Raw genomic sequence first — 22,829 nt, 5'->3', positions numbered from 1 at the left:
GCCCCTCCAATAGTATTTATTCTTACATACAAGTGATGAGTAATGGTTTGTAACTCTTAGTACATCATTCTACCTGATTAAAAACCTACCATCCTCCAGTGTTTAAAGAAGGAAGTCTAAGGGGCGGCCAGGTAGCACAGCGAGCAAGAGCACCGGCTCCAGTGTCGGGATGACCTGAGGATCAAATCCTGGGCTCCAACACTTAGCACCCATCCAGAAACACCTCGCCGTGTAACCTTGAGCAAGTTACTTAACCCCAATTGCTTAGGGGTGGCCAGGTGGCTCAGCAAGTAAGAGCACCGGCTCCAGTGTCGGGATGACCTGGGGATCAAATCAGGACTCAGATACTTAGCACCACACCCAGAAATAACTGGCCATGTAACCTTGAGCAAGTTACTTAACCCCAATTGCTTACAAAAATAAAATAAAATAAAAAGAAGAAAGAAGTCTAAATCCTACACAGTCCCTGATCAGACTCAAAATACTATCTTTCTGGCATTATGCCATGGAGAACAAAAAAAATTCCATTATTTATTAGGCTAACAGTCAATTGTGGTCATCTTAGTCATGATAAACTAGTACTTAGAGTTTACACTGATGAACAGAATATGCTGATGCTCTGAATTTCTTTTAAAAAATTGTTTTTTAAATCAAAGGAATCAAATTAGGCAAAGAGACCAAGCTATCTCTCTCTTTGAAGATGATATGATGATATACCTAGAGAATCCTAGAAAATCAAGTAAAAAAGTACTTAAGACAATAAATAAATTTGGCAAAGTTGCAGGATATAAAATAAACCCACATAAATCCTTGGCATTCCTGTATATTTCTAATGAAGAGATAGAAAGAGAAATCCCATTTAAAGTTACTGTAGACATTATAAAATATTTGGGGATCTACATGCCAAAACAAACCCAGGACCTATGTGAACACAACTATTGATTAGAGAAATGCAAATCAGAACAACTCTGAGGTACCACATCTCACCAGTCGGATTGGCTAAGATGACAAAACAGGAAAGTAACAAATGCTGGAGAGGATGTGGACAAACTGAAACACTAATGCATTGCTGGTGGAGTTGTGAACTGATCTAACCACTCTGGAGAGCAATCTGGAATTATTTATTATATATTATTACATACACTATTAATATTATATTATATACGTATATAATATATAATATTATTATATGTTTTATTATATATATATATATAGTATAATAATTTCATACCTTTTGACCCAGCAATACCACTTCTAGGTTGTATCCCAAAGAGATCACAGAAGTGGGAGGAAGACCCATATGTACAAAAATATTTATAGCAGCTCTTTTTGTGGTGGCAAAGAATTGGAAATTAAGGGGGTGCCCATCAATTGGGGAATGGCTGAACAAGTTGTGGTACATGCATGTTATGGAATACTATTGTGCTATAAGAAACGAGGAGCAGACAGTCTTCATATTTACCTGGGAGGCTTATACGAACTGATGCTGAGTGAGAAGTGTAGAGCCAGGAGAAATTTGTACACAATTACAGACATAACGTATGTGTGATGACCAGCTTTGATAGACTGGGCTCTTCTCAGCAATTCAGGGTTTAAAGTCAACCCCAAAAGTCTCATGATGGAGAGAGATGTCTACATCCAGAGAAAGAACTGAGTTTGAACCCAGATTGAAGCAAGCTACCTGCCCTTTTTCCTTTTCTTGTTTGGTTTTGTTTCCTCTTTCCCATTGTTCATTCTATCTGATACAATCCTTCTTTATAACCTCACTAATGCCTAATGTGAAAGTATTTGCAGATCCTATACTTGATTGTATGCCACCATGGGGGGAGGAAAGGGGAGAGGGAGAGAAAATTTGAAACTGAAGGAACTGTGGAAATGAATCTTGTAAACTAAAAGTAAACAAATTAATAAAGACTAAAAAAATTTTTTTTTTAGTCAGGAGGACCTGAGTTCAAATCCAGCCTCAGTCACTTGACACTAGCTGTGTGACCTTGGGCAAGTCACTTAACCCCTACTGCCTTGCCTTCCCCCCTCCCAAAAAAGAAAAAGAAAACTTTAAAAAAATGTTCCATTTCTTAAATGGAAGGCAATGTAGAGATAAACCTCTTGAAATGGAGTCAGGGCTGACTAAATTAAAATTCTCTCACTTTCAGCCTCAGTTTCCTCACCTATAAAATGGGGATAATAATAGCACCACCTCATAAAGTTGTTGTGTGTGTATAAAATAAAAATAGCATATTAGAAGATTTTAGAAAACCTTAAAATACATCATAAATATCTGCTATTATTATTGTTGATAAATGAAGAAAACGGGCATCTTCCTAGGGCATGAATAAGGTAGAAAGTGTCCAGAGGAGGGCAACTAGAATGGTAGAGGCCCTTGAGTCCATATCATATGACGAATGGTTGAAATAACTGGGCATGTTTAGCCTGAACAAGAGAAGTCTCTATGGTTATCTTCAATTATTCGAAGGGCTGTCATATGGAAGAAAGATTACATTTTTTCTGTTTGGTCCCCAAGGACAGAACCAGGAGCAATAAATGGAAGTTGCAAAGAAACCAATTTAAGCTCAATTTCAGGAATAACTTCCTAACAATTAGAAGCTGGCCAGAGGTAGAATGTTCATACTAGAGTCGCCTTCCTTGGGAATCTTCAAGCAGAAACTCATTGTCAGTTATGTTCCAGTGGGAGTTCCTTCTGTGCACAGCTTGGGCTAGATCCCTTCCAACTCTCAAATTCAATGATTCTGTGAAATGCAATAAAGCTAAATTCAAGATCCTCAGAGTGACTAGGCTAAAAATTTAAAGCCGATTTTCCTAAAACACCAAATGATAAATGAGAATGAACCTTGTAATGATACATAAATCATCGAAAGAAAACAGGATGCATCATTCATTGAGATCCTGAGGTTTTGGTTTGCAACCTAATTCCTGGGTTTCTAGCTTCTCTTGGCACTTAGAACCATATCCCATTCATTATTGCAGAGAGGTAATATAAACACAATATAGTCTGTGTCCCACACTAAAAGCACTACAGTGACAATAAGAATAATGATGTTTTTCCATTTACCCTACCTTAAGAAAACCCAAGTTTTTCTTAGTAAAGGTTTTCTAATGTCAACATGATTTATCTGACAAATCAAGATGATCAACAGTGGGGTAGATCAGCGTGTCTATTTTGGCTCTAATCAAGCAGAATGGAGACAGGAATACACAGAGTAATTGTTTGGCCATAGTTAGAGGTGACAAACTTGTAGAATTATGTCAACTGTCCATTGAAAACTCCAGTTACTGGGTATGGATAGCTGAGAATGAGTCCATAGTTCCTCTATCATTCCCTTGACCCTGTTTGTATTGTAACCACTACCCTGTCTGAAACCTCCTTTCTGCTGAAACAGCAAGGACAGTCCTCTCTATTAGAGTGGGGTTACAAGAGATAGCTAACCTGAAGAAGAGCCTCTCCTAGCCCAGCAACAGGCCTGTCCAGTCAAGGGATACCACATCCCCTATTCCTACCCTGCAAGCCCCCAGCAATGAACCCTGTCCAATTCAGAGGTACCTTGTATCCACTTCATGTCCTAACTAAATTGAAACCTATATAAGCTTTGTCTTTTTCTTCCTTCTGTGAGTCAGTCTCTGCCTGTGCAGGTGGGACTCCCTTGTCAGCAGACTCAATAAATCATCAGTTCTGAGATTTATGGTTTTGGTATTGGTTCTGGTTTGCACCAGCCCTGACAATTTTACCCACATACACTAAAAATTAAAACAATTAAAACAAAAACAATTAAGGCAAGGCTGCCAAATACCTTGTGGACTAAAATAATGCCAAATGAATACATTGTTGTTACAGAGCAGGAAAACAAACAACACTTAGACTAGTCAGTGGAGAAAGCTGTGGCACATTCCTAATTTGTTGTGTAATCTTGCTTTAAGTATTCATCCAAAACAGTGTGTATGTGTGTGTGTGTGTGTGTGTGTGAGATCACAATCACGGTGCCATTCTTTAATTAATTTCACCGTTTTCTATATAGCCCACTGGTGTACTTTCCAGTTTTGCATAGATACTAAAGTGTCGTCCAGAGTAAAAAATTTAAACAAGGTCACTTCTAGCATTAAAATCCTATGAGTCATGAAGAATATAAGTTATTCAGACACATCAACATTAGAAAGAACTGGGGCAGCTAGGTGGCGCAGTGAATAGAGCACCGGCCCTGGAGTCAGGAGGACCTGAGTTCAAATCCAGCCTCAGACATTTAACACATACCTACACACACACAAAAACTAGCCGTGTGACCTTGGGCAAGTCACTTAACCCCAACTTAACCTCCAAAAAGCAAAAAAAAAAAACAAAACATTAGACAGAACTGGAACCTTGCTGTCTTAACTGAGCCTTTCCCCTTTAAGGTTAGCTTGATTCTACTATGTATCTATCTGGTATGTTGCTTTTTTTCTACCTGTTGCCTCCTTCATGTAATCTCATCTAGAACAGGGACCATTATTATATTTCCTGTGCTTAGCACAGTGGCATATTAGTAAACATGTAGACAATGCTTGGTGATTGACTGATTAATATCTAATCTTTTACTTTCTCTCAAATCTTATTTTCATATACATGGTGACTTCTGATTGACTTCAGTCAAGGTCTGTATAATTGTACCTACCAAAAATGGAAGCCTAAACTATATGGGTATGGGTACTTGGGTTCTTCTACATTGCTTAGGGTTAACAGGTCATCTGGTTAAACAACATGACTTAAAAAGATTCAGAGGGAACACATGGAACCTTTACCCCATCAATGACTAGAATGCCCCAACGGAATGGGATGTCCCTAGCAGATGCTCCCTTCTCCATTAACTGACCTTTAGGAGATAACTTTCCACTTCAGACTTCTGAACCTCCCAGGTGTACTTGTGATATAATAATGTGTGTTAGAATTATCTTGTTTGTGTTATCCCCTTGCTATACTGTAAGTTTCAAATTGCCAAGGACTAGGTTTTAGTTCAATTTCACAATTTTACTTAATAAATGTCAAGTTGATCCCTTGGCCACAGTTCAGTTGTAAAGTAGTTCTCAGGTGTATCTGTAATCCATTTAGATTTTTAGAGAGGAACTAAGATCTAAAAGAGTTTATAAAAAGCATGGAGGAAAAAGGAAATCTGCCCTCATTCTAGCTAGCCATGTAACTTGGCATGTTTTGGGGGCCAAAGAATTAAATGAGAATAAATAATCCAAAAATAAGTTGAAATAATATCTTGAATTGAATCTTGTAAACCTCATTTCATTCCTATTTGACATGAGCCTGCAATATGGATAATGTTGATTGCTAGCCATTTTTAAAAGCTTATGCAGAATTAATCCAGGAAAGCCAGGATGATGGTGTTAAGCCAAATGCCTAACCTTAATTCTAACTACAATGTTAGTAATGAAGGTGGCTGGATGGTAAAAATGAATTCTAACCCCAAGCACCAAAATACCTTTCTCTAACAGTTCCATCAACTAATGACTTACTCTAGACTGCAATGAGAGTACTCAGTTGAATTTCATTCAAAAAGCATTTAATAATAGTTTACTATATGATACGCATAGTGTTAGGTTCTGAGGACATAGATAAAAATGAAACAGCCCCTGTCCTTAAGAGGCTTACATTCCACTATAGGGGAGAGGGGATATAACACGTGCCCAGCTAAGCACATTCAGAGTACATAGCAAGCACAAGATAATTTTGATAGAAGGGTAGGAGATTACTAACAACCTGAGGGAACTTAAAAAGTAACAATAGGGGCAGCTAGGTGGCACATTCAATAGAGCACCAGTCTTGGAGTCAGGAGGACCTGAGTTCAAATCCAGACTCAGACACTTGACACACTTACTGTGTGACTTTGGACAAGTCACTTAACCTCAATTGCCTTGCCTTCCCCCCTCCAAAAAGAATTATTTGTTTAAACGTGACAACAGAGGGGGGCAGAGTCAAGATGGCGGAGTATAAACAGGACCTCTGCAGGGCTCCGGCTTCCACCTCCCCCAATTCATGTAAAAGGTGACCCTGAAGAAACTTTGGAGCTACAGAACCCACAAAATGACACAGAGAAGATAACCTCCCGCTGAGGATAGCCGAGCCCAGCCCCACAGGAGCCAGAGGTTTTAGCCACAAGGCGGGCCTGACCAACCACCTGCTGGAGGGACTTCAGATCACCAGCAGCTGTGGTGGTTTCCAGAATTATCAACACACAGATGCTAAAGACAAAGTGAGAGATAGTGCAGTAGTTGGGAGTGCAATCAGCTTTTGTCCCCAGGGCAAGAAGCAGTTGAGCTGCTGTAGCCCTGCAGCCAAAGCCACACATGGCTGCTTCAGCTCCTGGCCTGAAGAGTGTAGGGGGACCAAGCACCAGTCTGAAGGGTGATCGCTCTTGCTTTAAACTGCTTGGATCTGGATTGCAGTCTAGGATGGAGGTCCTGGGGTGAGTGACCAGCATTCCAGAGTGTGTGGAGGCTTCAGAGAAGGGACCCAACTAATACCTTAAGCAGCTGAGAAAAACCCAGTGTTTGGGACAGAGCTCCCCTGTCTGGTGGAAGAGTCCTACTGTGGCAAAAAGCCCAAAAGACAAGTAATTGAGTGGCAACATGAGCAGGCAAAGGAAGCAAAACAAACAGAGCAACCCAACTTTACACTCCTATTTTGGGGACAAAAAGGATCAAAGCACAAAACAGGAGAAAGACAGTGAAGTCAGAACTCCTGCACCAAAAGCTTCAAAGGAAAATACAAGCTGGTTACAGGCCATAGAGGACCTTAAGAAGGATTTTGAAAAGCAAATAAGAGAAGTGGAGGAAAAATTGGAAAAAGAAATGAGAACGATGCAAGAAAATTATGAAATAAGAGTCAACAACCTGACTGAAGAAACACCTTAAAAAACAGACTGACTCAAATGGCAAAAGAGGCTCAAAAAGGCAAAGAGTAGAAGAATGCTTAAAAAGCTGAATTTGCCAGATGGAAAAAGAATCTCAAAAGCTCACTGAGGAGAATCATTGCTTCAGAATTAGATTGGAGCAAATGGAAGCTAGTGACTTTATGAGAAATCAAGATGCTGTTAAACAGATCCAAACAAATGAAAAAATAGAAGGCAATGTGAAATATCTCATTGGGAAAACCACTGACCTGGAAAATAGATCCAGGAGAGATAATTTAAAATTATTGGACTACCTGAAAGCCATGATCAAAAAAAGAACCTAGAAATCATCCTTCAAGAAATTCTCAAGGAAAACTGCCCTGATGTTTTAGAACCAGAGGGCAAAATAGAGGATGAAAGAATCCACCAATCATCTCCTGAAAAAGATCCCAAAAAGAAAACTCCTAGGAATATTATGGCCAGGTACTGGAATTCCCAGATCAAGGAGAGAATATTACAAGCAGCCAGGAAAAAACAATTTGAATATTGTGGAAACACAATCAGGATAACACAGGATCTGGCAGCTTCTACACTGAGGGATCCAAGGGCTTGGAATGTGATATTCTGGAGGTCAAAGGAGCTGAGATTAAAACCAAGAGTCACCTACCCAGCAAAACTGAGTATCATGTTTCAGGGGAAAATATGGTCATTCAGTGGAATAGAGGACTTTCAAGCATTCTTGATGAAAAACCCAGAGTTGAATAGAAAATTTGACATTCAGATACAAGAAACAAGAGAAGCATGAGAAAGTAAACAGGGAAACGAAATCATAAGGAACTTATCAAAGTTGAACTATTTACATTCCTACATGGAAAAATGATCATTGTAACTGATGAAACTTTTCTCAGTATGAAAATAGTTGAAGGGAATATAAACATATGTGTACATACACACACACATATACATATATATAGGAGGGTATATGGATATATGAATAAATATGTGAATGTGTATCTATATATGTTTACAGGTATACACAGAAGGCACAGGACCAATTGAATAGGAAGGGATGATACTTAAAAGGTGAAATTAAGAGGTGAGAGAGGAATATAACGAGAGGGGATGGGGAGGGACAGAATGGGGTAAACTATCTCATATAGAAGAGGCAAGGGAAAATGGTTACAATGGAGGGGAAGAACAGGAAGGCAAAAGGGAATGGGTCAACCTTATTCTCATTGAGTTTGGCTTAGGGAAGGAATTATATACATACTAAATATGGTATCTCACCCTACAGAAGAGTATGGGGGAGGAGGATGAGAGGGGAGATGATGGAAGGGAGGGCAGGCTGGGGGGGGAGGGAAGTTGGAAGCACCCACTTTTTAAAAGGGACAGGATCAAAGTAAAGTAGCGAATAGAACAAATGGGAGGTTGGATAAGAGGGAGGGAAATATAGTCTTTTACAATATATCCACTATGGAAATGTTTTGCATAGCTACCCATGTACAGTCTATATCGAACTGCTTATCTTCCCAGTAAGGGTGGGTGACAAGGGAGGAAGGGAATGAATTTGGAATTCAAAGTTTTAAAATAAAATGTTTAAATATATATATACTATTATTAATATTATTTTACATTTAACTGGGAAATAAGATATATAGGCACTGGGGCATAGAGATCCATAATGCTCTACTGGAAAGTCAAAGAGGATATGGGAAAGAGCAGATTGGAGGAGGGGATATCCAGTGAAATCGCTATATTGGGGCGGTGAATAGGGGAAAAACAGGGACAAAATTTGTAACTCAAAATCTGGCCAAAATGAATGATGTAAACCAGAAGTTAATAAAGCATTTGATTTGGGGGAAAAAAAGCGACAACAGAATAGGTACTCAACAAATAGTTGATTGTCTGAGTATTAAAAACCATTCTATCAGTTGATGTCTGGGTTGTAGGCAGAAAATTTTTCTTTCTTTTTTTATGAATAAGATCATATCCATTAAAATATCCATTAAAATCTGACTACATTTTGCTTAACTATTTTATCTTCAACATTAAAAGAGGGCACTAGCAACGTACCATGACATGGCAAAATTTGCAGGTCGTTTTGGGTTTTTTTAGACGATGGATAGCAAATGAACTAAGCTTATAGGATAAATTTGAAGTGAATGCTGGGTTATTATAATGATCAGTTGTGGCCCACAAAAGAAATGAGCAATCATCATCGATCTCACTCCTTTAGGTAAAAGGGGTGTGAGGCTATACATGCACAATGTTTGTATACACTGTGTCTACTATGATTGTCAATTGATTTTGCTTAATTGTTTTTCTTTGTTACAAAGGGAGGGCTTATTTGGCAAAGGTTGGGGAGCAGAAGGGTAAATGGAAAGGATTTGTGATATCAAAACAGAACACATTAATAATATTTTAAAAGAAACATGTTAGCAAGTACCTGGCAAGGCAGTCCGTCAGTTGGCACACGTCTGTGATGTCTTGTAGAATATTTGTGCCTGGAGGTACAACTGGGTTGCCAGTCCCACTCACAAGGAGATGACAGCAAAGTAGTATTCCTCTCCCTGAAAAATACATCAAATTTGCCCAATTACAGGGTGAAACAACAGTCATCTGTGTGGAGATCCTGGAAGCTTATAAAGAAAAAGCAATTTAAGGGGAACAAGATAAATTTCCACTAGTATTTATTAGCTGTGTGGTCCTGTGAAAGTCACTTAACTCCTCTATCAGTTTCCTCAACTACAAAGTGAAAGGTTAGACCTGATAGTCTCTAAGGGTCTTTCCAGCTGAATTTTTTTATAATGGCTAACTATGAGATGGGGTAATATGTTGCATCTTAATGTATTTCTTCTTTAGAAAAAGGAAGAAAATTTGAAAAACCATGTATGTAGCACTTTTTGGTCAACAGTCAGAATTCCCAAGAAATAAACTGCCAATACAAAATTAACCCTTCAATTTAAAAAAAGAAGACAGCAGACAAGTTAACATCCAGAAAGAGAAATTTCAAAAACTTCAACAATTATTCAAAGTGATTTATCCTCTTTAGGGTTTGGGATATTAACTCATGTTTATATTTACTAGCTTGCCTTCCTAATATAATTCTTTTGTTTTTGCTTTTAGGAGGGCAATTGGGGTTAAGTGACCTGCCCAAGGTCACACAGCTAGTTTTTGTGTCTATGTCTAAGGCCAGATTTGAACTCAGGTCCTCCTGACTCCAGGGCCAGTGCCCTTTTCACTGTGCCACCTAGCCCCTCCCCCCCCAATATAATTTACTAGAACACAACCAATATGGTTTTCTCCCAAAGAAATTTACAGAAGTAAGGAAAAGTGCCCAAATCCTATTTTTTTTAAAAATCGTTGCATTAATTCTGAATGTATTTCAAATACCACACATGGCAAGCTTATTTCTGGATGGGAACTGGATCATTTTAACCTTTTGTTATGCAGAACAAAAACTATATATGAGATAAAGAATGGTGTTATTTCTAGCTAGGATTGGACATCTACATCAATATTCCCTGAACAATGAAATGGAATGTAAAAAAAAAAGACAAGTGTTTTTATTTTTACAGGCTGGGTACATGTTTTCCTGTTCCAGGAAGCAGCAGGAAATTTAGGAGTAGACCAAAGCAAAACCATCTGGACAGCCACAAGCGGGTCAATGGGATTAACAACTCAACACATAAATAATTTTTATTATTCCTTTCAAAGAGAAATAAATACCTAGCAAATCAGTATGAATTTGATTAAACTTTTGACCCTGACACAAAAATGTATTTGCTCAACATATTCTTTGAAATCATTCTTGTTCTTCCAATTAAATCAGCCATTAGCATTTCATCCCTCTTGGGTCTAGTTTTAGTCCTGGATAAAGTTTCAGTTCTTAACATCTCTCTCACCATTGCTTTATCATATTTGCTCCAACAAAGGCAAGAAGCTTAAGATAGTAGGTCAATAATTTCTAAAATAAAGCATCATTGCCTGAAGGCAATTTTTTTTTTTCATTTTTTTGTTTTGTTTTGTTTTTTGGAGGGGGGAAGGTAAGGCAGCTGGGTTTAAGTAACTTGCCCAAGGTCACACAGTTAGTGTGCCAAGTGTCCGAGGCCACATTTGAACTCAGGTCCTCCTGACGCAGGCTTGGAGCTCTATTCGCTGTGCCATCTAGCTGCCCCTAGAGCAATTAATTCTTTAGAAAATAAATCATTTCACCCAACAAACTAGGAAAATAGGGATTAGTTCTGAGGAACAAGAGAGATGGCAATTTTTAAAAGTAATCTGTTGGGACAGCTAGGTGGCACAGTGAATAGAGCACTGGTTCTGAAGTCAGGAGGACCTGAGTTAAAATGCGGCCTCAGACACCTGACTCACTTACTAGCTGTATGACTTTGGGCAATCCTCTTAACCCCATTGCCTTGCCTTCCTCCCTCTAAAAAAAAAAAAGCAATCTATAGGTGAGAAAATATGGGACAGAGGTATCAAGAACTGAAAAGTTAACAAAACCTTCTGAAAAATCATGGGTTTTCTCAATTCCTTCACTGGTGCCATTAACACTATTCTATTCACATATGGGATCTTAATGAAACTATTAAAAAGGAAATTAAATAGTTCTTGAAACCTACTGACTGAACATATTTTGAGTCATAAAAAACATACATGAGCTTACCAAAACAACCCAGCATATGTAAAATTCTATACAATGATAATTTTGCACATCTACCCCACAGTCATGTAGTATGCAAAGGAATATCACAAATATACCATGGTTTACAAGTAGATATGTAAACCTTAAAACACCCCGTATATATGAATTGATGGCAGCATTATTATTAAAACCAAATAAGTGAGAAGCAAAATCAAATATTCCCAGAGGTTCTGAGCATTGAATTGTGCCATAAAACGTAGAAACAGCAAGGATGGAAGAGTGCTAGAGCTATGTATACACAGTGGAACGGATCTTCAAGGCCATTCAAGAATTCTCCTTGCTGCCATCTATCCTGTGAAAATTCTCAAGTTCATCTTTAATAGGATCTCTCCATAGACAGAGCACTATGGCAGAGCCAACAACCCAACAGTCAACATTCTTTTTTTTTGAGGGGGGAAGGCAGGGCATTTAGGATTAAATGACTTACCCAAAGTCACACAGTAAGTGTTAAGTGTCTGAGACCAGATTTGAACTCTGGTCCACCTGACTCCAGGGCCAATGTTCTATTCACTGTGCCACCTAGCTGCCCCAACGCCCAACATTCTTGTATCAAGGTTCTCTTCCTCTACCCCCCAATGGAAGTTCTGACGAAGTACCACTGACAGAGCTACTTGTAAGATAGAGGTGTGGAATGTATAGGCTACCAAATCTATAGTCACATTCCTTCTCCAAGATACCTGGAGAGCTGACCATATGAAACAACCTAATTATCATGCATTTAGTAAAATACAGAATAGACAAACATATCACATGAATGTATATATCATCTTTTTCTGAAGAAGCAATGAAAGAGACTTACATAAACCATTCTAAAACTCCTCTAAGATTTCTATGTAATTTCCAATTTTTTTCCCAATTAAAAAGTACCTTTTCCTATGAAGTTTCCTAGACTCATAATTAAGTCAACAAGCATTTATTAAACACATACGATACTATTACTATTGTACTAAGCATTGGAGATGAGAAGAGAAAGGGAGAAAATACCATAATCCTCAGATACACTGAATAAATAGAACTTTAGTAATAACACAGTATTAAAAATGTGTTTTTATTAAATTAACAGAATAAGAAAGGCAACATAGGAATAGAGAGCATGTTTTGCAGTTAGAAAGATTTGGGTTTAAGACCAGATATATGTATAGTAGCTGTGTAGTCACAGGCAGGTCACTTCATTTCTAAAGGTCTTAGTCTTAACTTCTCTGAGACTCAGTCTCCTCATTTGCAATAAGAAGTTGGAGGAGATGACCTCTAAGGTTCCTTCTAGCTCTAAATATACGATCCTATGATTCCCCAGGATACTCTGTAAAACTCTTACAAGTGTGTTGCAGATCTGCCCTGGAGAAAGGAATTTCCAGACTAGGTTTTCTCCACACTGAAGAATTTTTTTTTTCAATAGAAAGTACTTATCACAGGAAAAAAAATAATATGCAAGTATAGTTTTAACAGAAACATATAGTTGCATAAAATTAAGTTTTTCTTCTCTAAGGGTTGCTATAATTTGAACTTTTGGTTTTAAAGTCTGTCAGTTAACAAGTATCTAAGTTGTAAATATATCAATTTAATTTCTCTAAGATGCAGATACATTAACTCAGCTGATGGATTTAGCTACTAAAGAATTTCTTTAGAGTACGATACCCTAAGTTTCATCACTTGGTTCTAATTCTAAAAGGCTACATCTGACATGGAGATCATGCAACTTTCCTCAGTTAACAACTTAACATTTATTAACTGCATTACAGAAATCATTACTTGTTTCAATAATTGTTTCAATCCACTGCCATGAGATATTCACTAGGTATCATTAAAATATCTATCTCTTTCAGTTGCTTGGCCTATTGTGCTTACCCAGGGCGCTGCCATAGATTCACATGTCTGCGGCTCTCAGGAAGGAGTTCTCTCTTGTTAAGTGGGGTGATGCCAACAGCAGCTTCCAATATTGTGATATATTTCTTATACCTCATCTCTTCTCTCTGTTCGTATCTCTCTCAGCACATCAGCACAGGGATGCATAAATTAGAAGCAGTGTTCACTGACAGCAATTTTAGTCATCTCTGTACTGTGAGCTGCTGGGGTTTTGGGTAGTGTAGTATGTATTACAAGCTACGGTTATAAAAATAACTTTGCAAGGGGAAAATGGCCAAAAAACCCAACAACAGCAACAAAAAAAAAGAAGCCCTGCTGGATTTCCCTGAAACGTCAAGTGTTATATAATTCTGTGGATCTTTGAATAAAGCACTAATGAAAATGATTTTCAGGACAGTCATGGTCTGTCCTAAGCCTAGTTATCTAATGCACACACTCCAATTTGTTAATCCTCAGATAAATCTTTGAGGCTGATAATCTTTCAAGTACTAATGGCACAGGAGTTGATTTATGTCTAAATAAGGGCTAGTAATTATTGATCCAGAAAGTCTCCATGCTTCTAGAAGGACTGAAATGAAAAACCTATTTCCCATTTAAAAACTCTGCCTCTTTCAGAGGCTATATTTTGCTTAAAAAGTAACAGTGTTTTAGATTGTTAGGATATAGATCTTTCTTGGTGGAGTAAAATCCTTACTTTAGCCAAAGGTATGGCAAAGAATTAAGAGAAATTTTCACAATTGTTTCACCACTTCTTTGGAATTCAATGTATGCCCTGCTCACTAAATATTACCAAACCTTCCCTCCCCTGCCAGTTTTATGTCTATATTGCCCGGTTGTCTGAATCCCCAACAAGAATCTAAGTTAAACTGCACATGCATAGGCAAAATGACCTGGAGAAAGTAAACATTAATCATTAACGTTAGGCATCCAAGCCAAAAGTTATTCAGTATTCCTCTCCAATACTTCTCTAATGAAACTAGTAATTAAAAAAAAACTTATTGATGGAATCTACTTTTTCCTCAGTAACAGGTGATCATTTTGTGCCTGAATTTCTTATAACAGTTTTAGTGATCTTTCTGACCATCCATTTGCATGTAAGGATGGGGGTTATTAATCAGTTGGTCAATTACACCATTATACTTAAAGCAAAGGATAAAATTCTATGCCTGGACACATTAACCAAGTGAGAACACATCTTAATCAATCAAAGATTCTGGACTAAATATTTGAGGAAAGTCATTGAAATCCACTGTTTGAACTGGAGTGACAATGCATGGGAAATGTGTTTGTATACATTGAGGAAACGTGGTCATGCATTATAGGTCATTCTATAAAATAGTGAGCCAGTTTGGGACATAAGAGAGTTAAGTGTCTGGCAGCTCAGGTTGAGGAAACTTCCAGTCAAGCCTTTGAGGAGGAATGACTAGGTCCTCTCCTTCCCACCTTGTCCCAAGAAAGACCTTCAAGACTGAGCTTTGAAGGGTCCAAGGAATTTTGGACTTCCCATCTTCCAATTAGAATCCTGGCATTGTTATTCCTGGGATAGCAGTGGATGAGGAAAGACAAATTTAAGACTCTATCAGGAGCTCAGAAGAACAGCTAAGGCACCTCCAAGGGGAAACACTTCAAGGACACTAGCAAAAGGACTTCTGGGAGCTCAGAGGTACCCTTTTGCTTACTTTCTTCCTGGGCTCCATATGCATAGGTGAGAGAGTGTCACTTTTAAAGGAGAATGTTTTGCATCAACTATTCCTCTTAAAACACTTTAGGAAACATTCTTAAAAGCTAGTTAGAGCCTAATATTTCTCACGAATAATCCCCATATATAGCTTATATAAAATTAGGGGGAATGCTTATCCCTACTCCTACCCACACTGGCAAGTTGTGTCCCTAGAGAGCAGCGACATTTCCCACTTGAGGAACAAGAGATACTTCTGAATTTTGGGAGTATCTTTTTTTTTCTTTTTCTTTTTTTTTTTTTTTTTTTTGGTGGGGGAGGCAGGGCATTTGGGGTTAAGCGACTTCCCCAAAGTCACACAGCTAGTAAGTGTTAAGTGTCTGAGGCCACATTTGAACTCAGGTCCTCCTGACTCCAGGGCTGATACTCTACTCACTGCACCACCTAGCTACCCCTGGAGTATCTTTCTTTTTTTTTTTTTTGCCTTTTGGGGGGCAATTAGGGTTAAGTAACTTGCCCAAGGTTATGCTGCTAGTTTTTTTGCGTGGGTGTTAACTGTCTGAGGCCAGAACCGAACTTGGGTCCTCCTGACTCCGGAGCCAGCGTTTTACTCACTCACTGTGCCACCTAGCCACCCCTGGAGTATCTTTCTAATGCTATTGGCTGGAGTCCTCCTTTCAATGCATTCTCCCCAATATTGTCAGTTACAGTTAGTATCTCTCCTATAGCACTGACTGACCCAGTGAATACTGCCCCAATAGCATTTAGCCAGTTAACAATTTGCCTTTATCAAAGAACATTTACTGAGAAGATGCAGCAAGAGTAGAAGTTATAAAGCATTTTTTCCTACCTACAACATATTTTTTTCTCCTATCAGTTGCTACAGAACACCTGCCATCACCAATTCCACTTCCAAATTCATCACAGCCACTATATGGGTCAATCTTCTTGCAGCAAGTCCCTCTATCTCAGCTACCAGGTCAGGCACGGACATACTGGACTTGGCTAGCAGCAGATTCTAGTTCCCAACCTATGCTGGCTAGCTTTTCCCACCTTCCAAAGATCACAAAGTTAGAACCCTTTCTAAAACTGCTTTAACTTTTAGAATAGATACAACAGGTCATGTATTCAAGAGTTACTGGAAGCCCCTGTTTCTGAGCTTTCTCTCTATCCAGAGACTTGCAGCACATAAGCCTTGATTACCCCCAGCATGATGTAGCCAGTTACTCCTGTTTCATGTACCCCTAGTTCCAGCTCAGTAATCATTCAGAAACTACTCTAGGCCACATAACAAGCACCAGGAAACAGTTCGAGAAAACTTGTGCATGCTCTAAAGCTGGGTGAGACCCAGGCTCCTCCATCACTCAGCACTATCATGGACTTCCAGATGCAGCCTCACCAAATATCCATGTGGGCGATGCCATCAGGCAGGGCACGCTCCACATGCTCTGAAGAACCGTGCCCTCACTGGTTCGATCCCTGCTGAGTATAAACCTGGAACAGAAGAGATTCAACTAAAAGTTCTCTAACTTATCTTCCAACTTTCAGCCTGTACAGTTCTATGAATTAATTCTCAATTCAATTCAATAAACATTTGTGAAGTGCGCTGTGATAGGTGCTGAGTGTCCAAAGAATGAAAGGAGATTTTTATACAGATAGAGATTACGTCTGTATTGTATGTATGTATATCTTGTCCATCATAGGCACTCCATAAACATCTGTTCTGTTGAACTGAACAAACAAGCAACTTTATTCTTGTTCAAGACCTATGATTCCATCAGTGCAGGGAACTCCAACGCAGACTGATCTATAACTTGAAGTCTTTGAGTTCTCTATGGCACTGAGACAGTAAGTGACGTTTCAATGGCCACATATTAATATGTCAGAGGCAGGGCTACAGGCTTCTCTGGCTTCCTTTAAGTCCCAGCTAAACTTCCATCTTTATCCATAGAGTGCCTTCTTAATTGTAGTGCCTTCCCTCTGCTAATTATTTCCTACTAAACATAGTTGATTACATGTTGTCTCTTATTACACTGCAGTCTTCTCAAGAGCAGGGAATGCTTTGTGTTTCTTTGTATTCCTAATCCATAACAGCATGCCTGGTACATAGTAGGCATTTACTAAATGTTTAGTGATTGACAAAAGCCTGAAAAAAAGTATATGCTCATTGAAAGTGGAGTGACTAATCATATATGAATGCAATGGATTATTTCTTCCTCTTAAGTGTAAGTAGAATTCATAGAAATAGAGTAAAAGAAGCAGAAATAGAACAATATTCACAAAGAATGCAATAATGTAAATGGAAACAAGACTAGAAGACAACCAGGAGGGAGTAGCATGATAAAGCACATAGAACATTGGGTTAGAGCACTGGCCCTGGAGTCAGAAGCACCTGAGTTCAAATCCAGCCTCAGACACTTAACACTTACTAGCTATGTGACCTTGGGCAAGTCACTTAACCCCAACTGCCCTGCCTTCCTCCCTCCAAAAAGACTCTCACACACAAAACCAGAACACTGGGTTAGAAGTCAGAAGACCTGACTTCAGACCCTACTACTTTTGTCACTACTTATGTAACATTGGACAAATCACTTAAATTCTCTAGGCCTCAGTTTCCTCATCTGTAACATGAGGGGGTTGAAGTAGATGGCCCCTAGGGGCCTTTCTAAGCTCCAAATCTATGATCTTATTAATTCACATTTAAAACACTGACCAATGTTGGTTCCAGAAGAACAATCCTGAAATATACTTTGTTCTGTGGAAAGATCATGGACTATGATCATAGAATGTTTTGCTGTGTCTTGGTCATAGCATTGAACAGTTCTGTTTAGCTTTTGTTCCCCTATAAGTGAGTATATTCTGGAAAGTAGGTGGTTATTGAGAAGTGTTCTGTGATTTAAGAAACAAAATCAATAAAATATTTTAAGAGGTCATTAGTGACTTTCAAGAGAACAATTTTAGTAATTTAAATACACTTTGCTTTTTCTAATAATCCAATCTTGGCTCTGATAACAACAACAATATATTTACATAGCAATTAGTATGTGCCAGGCAGTGTACTAAGCACTTTCTAATTAACTCATTTATCATCACAAGAGCTCTGGGAGGCAGGTGTCCTCATCATCCCCATTTAATAGACGAGAAAATGGAGGCAAACAGTGACTTAGTGACTGTCACATTAGACAAGGTCATGAAGACAGTGCCTCTCTACGTGCTGCCCAGCTGCCCCTAATAACAGCCATAACAGTGAGAGAACCACTCAGTCCTGGGATATTTCTAGTTACTAACAATACGCACAGAAGTTACTCAACTATTCAGACGAAGTTACTCAACAGAGAGTACATTCATCTGAATAGTAAAATGAGGACAGAGCAGCATTTATTTACATCTATGGGAGGATGGACTATGTTATGGAGATATATATATATGTATGTATATATATATATATATATCTTAATGATAATTAAGGAGTTTTCAGGTTACAGGGCTTAATTTATTAAGCCAGCAAATTCAGGTTCCTTGCTGGACATATCTATATAAATATTTTTCTACCTATGATGTACACTAGACTAGACTTCTTAGTTACTAGAATTAGACTTTTTTACACATTTTTTTATTTTTGCTTTTTTGGAGAGGGGAAGGCAGGGCAATTGGGTGTTAAGTGACTTGCCCAAGGTCACACAGCTAGTAAGTGTTAAGTGTCTGAGGCCAAATTTGAACTCAAATCCTCCTGACTCCAGGGCTAGTACCCTTATTCACTGTGCCACCTAACCGCCCCTAGAACTAGACTTCTTACTTACTAAAGATGTTAAAAAAAAAAAACCACAAATATGCATTTGTAATTTCTAACAGCCAACATAAGACATCATTTTCATTTTGTACCATAAGTACTTTAAACCATTGGGCAAAATTATCTTGAAAATTTTTCTAGTATTTGCCCTAGACAGCCTAGGTTCCATGGCATTAACTGTCATTGCTCCCACAGACTGGTCAACAAATGGTTAGCAGAAATTTTATGCAGGAATTTCCCTACGGCATAATCTTTTCTGATTACAGTTGTCACCTCTGACAGGGGGAAACAGGGGGAGGGGCACTATAGCTCTGATCAATTCTGATAGGAAGAAATAGTTACACTTTTACACAAATAGCCTTCACTCCAACACACAGACTTTCCACTGAGGTACCATATTAGAGATTAGAGAATTCCCTCAAATTAGAAAAGTTGCATAACACAACAAAAAAAATTTCAAATTAAACTTGCTACCATTATAAGCTCTTTGAGGACAAAATATTCCAGTTTTGTCTCTATATGCCCAGCACCGAACACATAGTAAGTGCTTTATGTTGTTGGTGTCTAGTCATTTCAGTAGTGTCTGAGTCTTCATGACCCCATCTGTGGTTTTCTTGGCAGAGATACTGGAGTGGTTTGCCATTTCCTTCTCCAGCTCATTTTATAGATGAGGAAATTGAGGCAAACAAAGTTAAGTGACTTGCCCAGGGTCTCACAACCATTAAAATCTGAGGCCAGACTTGAACTCAGGAAAATGAGTCTTCCCGACTTCAGGCCCTGCACTTTATCCATGGTGCTTTATAAAGCCTGCTAGCATAGATTTAGGATCCTTCTTTTTACAAATTAGGAAAGAGACCCAAAAGGATTAAGTGACTTCCTCAAGCTCAAACAAGTTACAGTGTTTTGGAACCCAGGTCCTCTGAGACCAAAACAAGGATCCTTTCCACTGTATTATACTATCTATGCCTCTTGTTTTAAACTCTTTTTACTCATGTGATGATCAGACAATAGGAAGGGACTCCTCTTTCATAGACTTATTTTCCAAGGCATATAACTATGGTAAAGTAAAAATTTTTTACTTACAACAATCTATTCTTTTCTAATGTTTTCATCTACAAGGTCAAAATTGGGCTTGTTAAACTAAGACTTCCATTAAGAAAAGAATTCTGTATTATTAAGCACTGGAAAGAATTCACAGTCTTTCCATAAGTAGAATTGTTCTGTTTTTTAATTTATTTATTTATTCAATTTTCTAAAAGTGTACTCTTTGTATAAACTCCCTCACAAAAACACATAAGAACAATAACACATTGAATAAAATAAATCTGATGAAAATACCACATTCAAGCATGTATTTATTTTAGCATTTTCTGCAGAGATTTAGGTTTTGGATATTTTGGTATTAACTACTTCTTAGTTACTAAAGATGTTAAAAAAACATGTGTAAAAACAGCTTTTAAGTTTGGGTGACAATATGTTATTTGCATGCTCAAAACTGAATATACACATTCATAGGTCACATTGAGGACATTTATACTCCTCAAATTATGTAAGTCCTCCTAATTTTAAAAAACTTATTATCTAGAAAATTTTAAAATGGAAATGAATATCCCAAATAATTGGTTTAAAAAATAAGGTTCAGTTTTGAGGGAGCTACCATGTTTAGGAATCCAAAATAATATCAAATCTAACATCGGTTTATGTCACAGCTTAGCTGCCATGGAGGTAAGGGCAGAGGCAGATGTTCTTAGAGTCAGATGGCATATGTTTATAGCCAGACTAACACTGAGGAATGAACCAAGTCCACATCTGAACCATGGTCCCTACTGCTCAGTATAAAGCATAAAAAAAAAAAATCACTGGAGTCAGGAGAAACTATGTTAAATTTTTGTCTCTGATACTAAAAGCTATATGTCTTTGAGCAATTGTCTTTTTCTCATACTTTATTTTCTTACCAACAAAATATATAGATGGAGATGGTAGAATGAAAGGTTATAAAGAATCCTCATGGGACGGCTAGGTGGCGCAATGAGTATAGCACCGGCCCTGGAGTCAGGAGGACCTTAGTTCAAATCCAACCTCAGAAACTTAACACTTACTAGTCCTGTAACTTTGGGCAAGTCACTTAACCTCAATTGCCCTGTCCTCCCTGCTCCAAAAAGCAAAAAAAAAATAATAATAATCCTGATATGCCCCCCTAAAAATTAACAAGAGAAATGGCAAAAAGAAACAAAAATTTGCTAGAAAATAGTCACAGGAAAACCAGAATTCATCAGAAAACTAAGAAACGAGCCAAAGAAGTCCAATGCAATTAAATTTTTGAGTGTAAGATTTAGTCAGGAGGCGGCCAGGTGGTGCAGAGAGTGATGAGGGCACATCATGCTGGACTCGATGGCCCTGTGCCAAGCGTCTCCCTTGTCATGAAATCAATTCCGAAGTTCTTCTGAGAGACCTTGTGAGTGTCCTTGTTATCACTTCTGCTCACCATCTGAGCACTTGCTTTGTTCTCCATAAAACAGGTTTTTAGGCCAAATGTACATTTGGCATTTGAACAACATGGCCAGTCTATAGGAGTTGCACTCTCTGTAATACAGTTTAAATGCATGGCAGTTTAGTTCAAAAAAGGACCTCAGTATATGGTACTTTATTCTGCCAGGTGATCTTCAGAGTTTTCCTAAAACAGTAAATTATTTAACTTGAAAAGGCTACAATTAGGCGGCTAGGGGGCGCAGTGAGTAAAGCGCCAGCCCAGAGTCAGGAGGCCCCGAGTTCGGTTCTGTCCTCAGACACTTAAACCCACACAAAAAAACTGACCGTGTAACCTTGGGCAAGTTACTTAACCCCAATTGCCCTCCAAAAGACAAAAAAACAAAAACAAAAAAAAAAAAACAGGAAAAGGCTACAAGCCAAGACGAAAGTGGAGGGAGAGTTGGTGCATGATTTTTTGTTTGCAGATGATTATGTACTCAATACAGTCTCTAAGGTTGAAATATAACCAAGTATGGATCAGTTCTCTTCTGTTTGTGCTCATTTTCATCTAACAATTAACACCAAGAATACACAAGTGCTTTACCAGCCAGCACCACACTATCCATACGTGGAACCATTGATAATAGCAAGTGGAAAAGTTTTGAACATCGTGGATAAGTTCACTTCCTTTGGGTATGTATACACTGGTGTATTACTTTTGGGTATTACACCTTCCAGGGATGTACACATCAATGACGAGCTTGATGCATGCATTGCCAGAGCGAAGTCAGTGCTTGGGAGGCTCTGAAGGAAAGTATGGGAAAGAAGAGTTTGGAGTAACGACCAAATTGAAGGTCTGTAGAGTTATTGTGCTTACCTCACTGTTCTGATTGAAGCGATAGGGACGTGGATATTACCTAGGGTAAGTTCTTTGAAAAGAAGCAAGGAAGGAATGAAAAAGCATTTACTAAACAGCTGCTATTTTACAGGGTGAACAGAGTTTGAGACTTGGGGTCAGGAAGAACTAAGTTCAAATCCAGTTTCTGACAATGTGTGACTCTGGAAAAGTCATTTAACTTGTCACAGTTTCCTCATTTATAAAATGAGGGTAATGGTAGTACTCACCTCCCAGGGTTGTTGTGAGGCTAAAATAAGGTGATATTTATAAAAAAGTGTTTTGTAAATCTTAAAATGCTATGTAAATTCTGCGCCTGAAAATGACAATGATAATGATGTTTCAAGCCCTGTGCTAAGCATTGGGGATACAAACAGAAAAATCAAGGCATTCCCTGCTCTCCCCACACTCTAACTGGGGAAGACAACACAGAAAAGAAAGTGCCGCTTCAGGGGAAGAGGGAAAGCCTGGAAGTCCTAAGGTTCAGGGGATGGATGGATGGATGGATGGATGGATGGATGGATGGATGGATGGATGGATGG

At 38.4% G+C, this 22,829-nt stretch overlaps 1 protein-coding gene across 1 annotated transcript in view; it reads right to left on the bottom strand.

The window, feature by feature from the left end:
- TJP2 (tight junction protein 2) overlaps positions 1 to 22,829 on the bottom strand; it is a 162,620-nt gene that overhangs the window by 128,272 nt on the left and 11,519 nt on the right. Inside the window, exon 2 of the mRNA XM_069086967.1 lies at positions 9,331 to 9,450. The gene's annotated coding sequence lies outside the window, so the exon portion shown is untranslated. The remainder of the gene's footprint in view (positions 1 to 9,330; positions 9,451 to 22,829) is intronic.

This window comes from Petaurus breviceps, unplaced genomic scaffold (assembly GCF_028583685.1).
Source record: "Petaurus breviceps papuanus isolate PSGF00001 unplaced genomic scaffold, PetGlider_PUasm1.0 118, whole genome shotgun sequence".
In the NCBI taxonomy this organism is placed as follows: domain Eukaryota; kingdom Metazoa; phylum Chordata; class Mammalia; order Diprotodontia; family Petauridae; genus Petaurus; species Petaurus breviceps.
The sequence above is the reverse complement of the archived record's forward strand: the minus strand, read 5'-3'. Positions and strand labels throughout refer to the sequence as shown.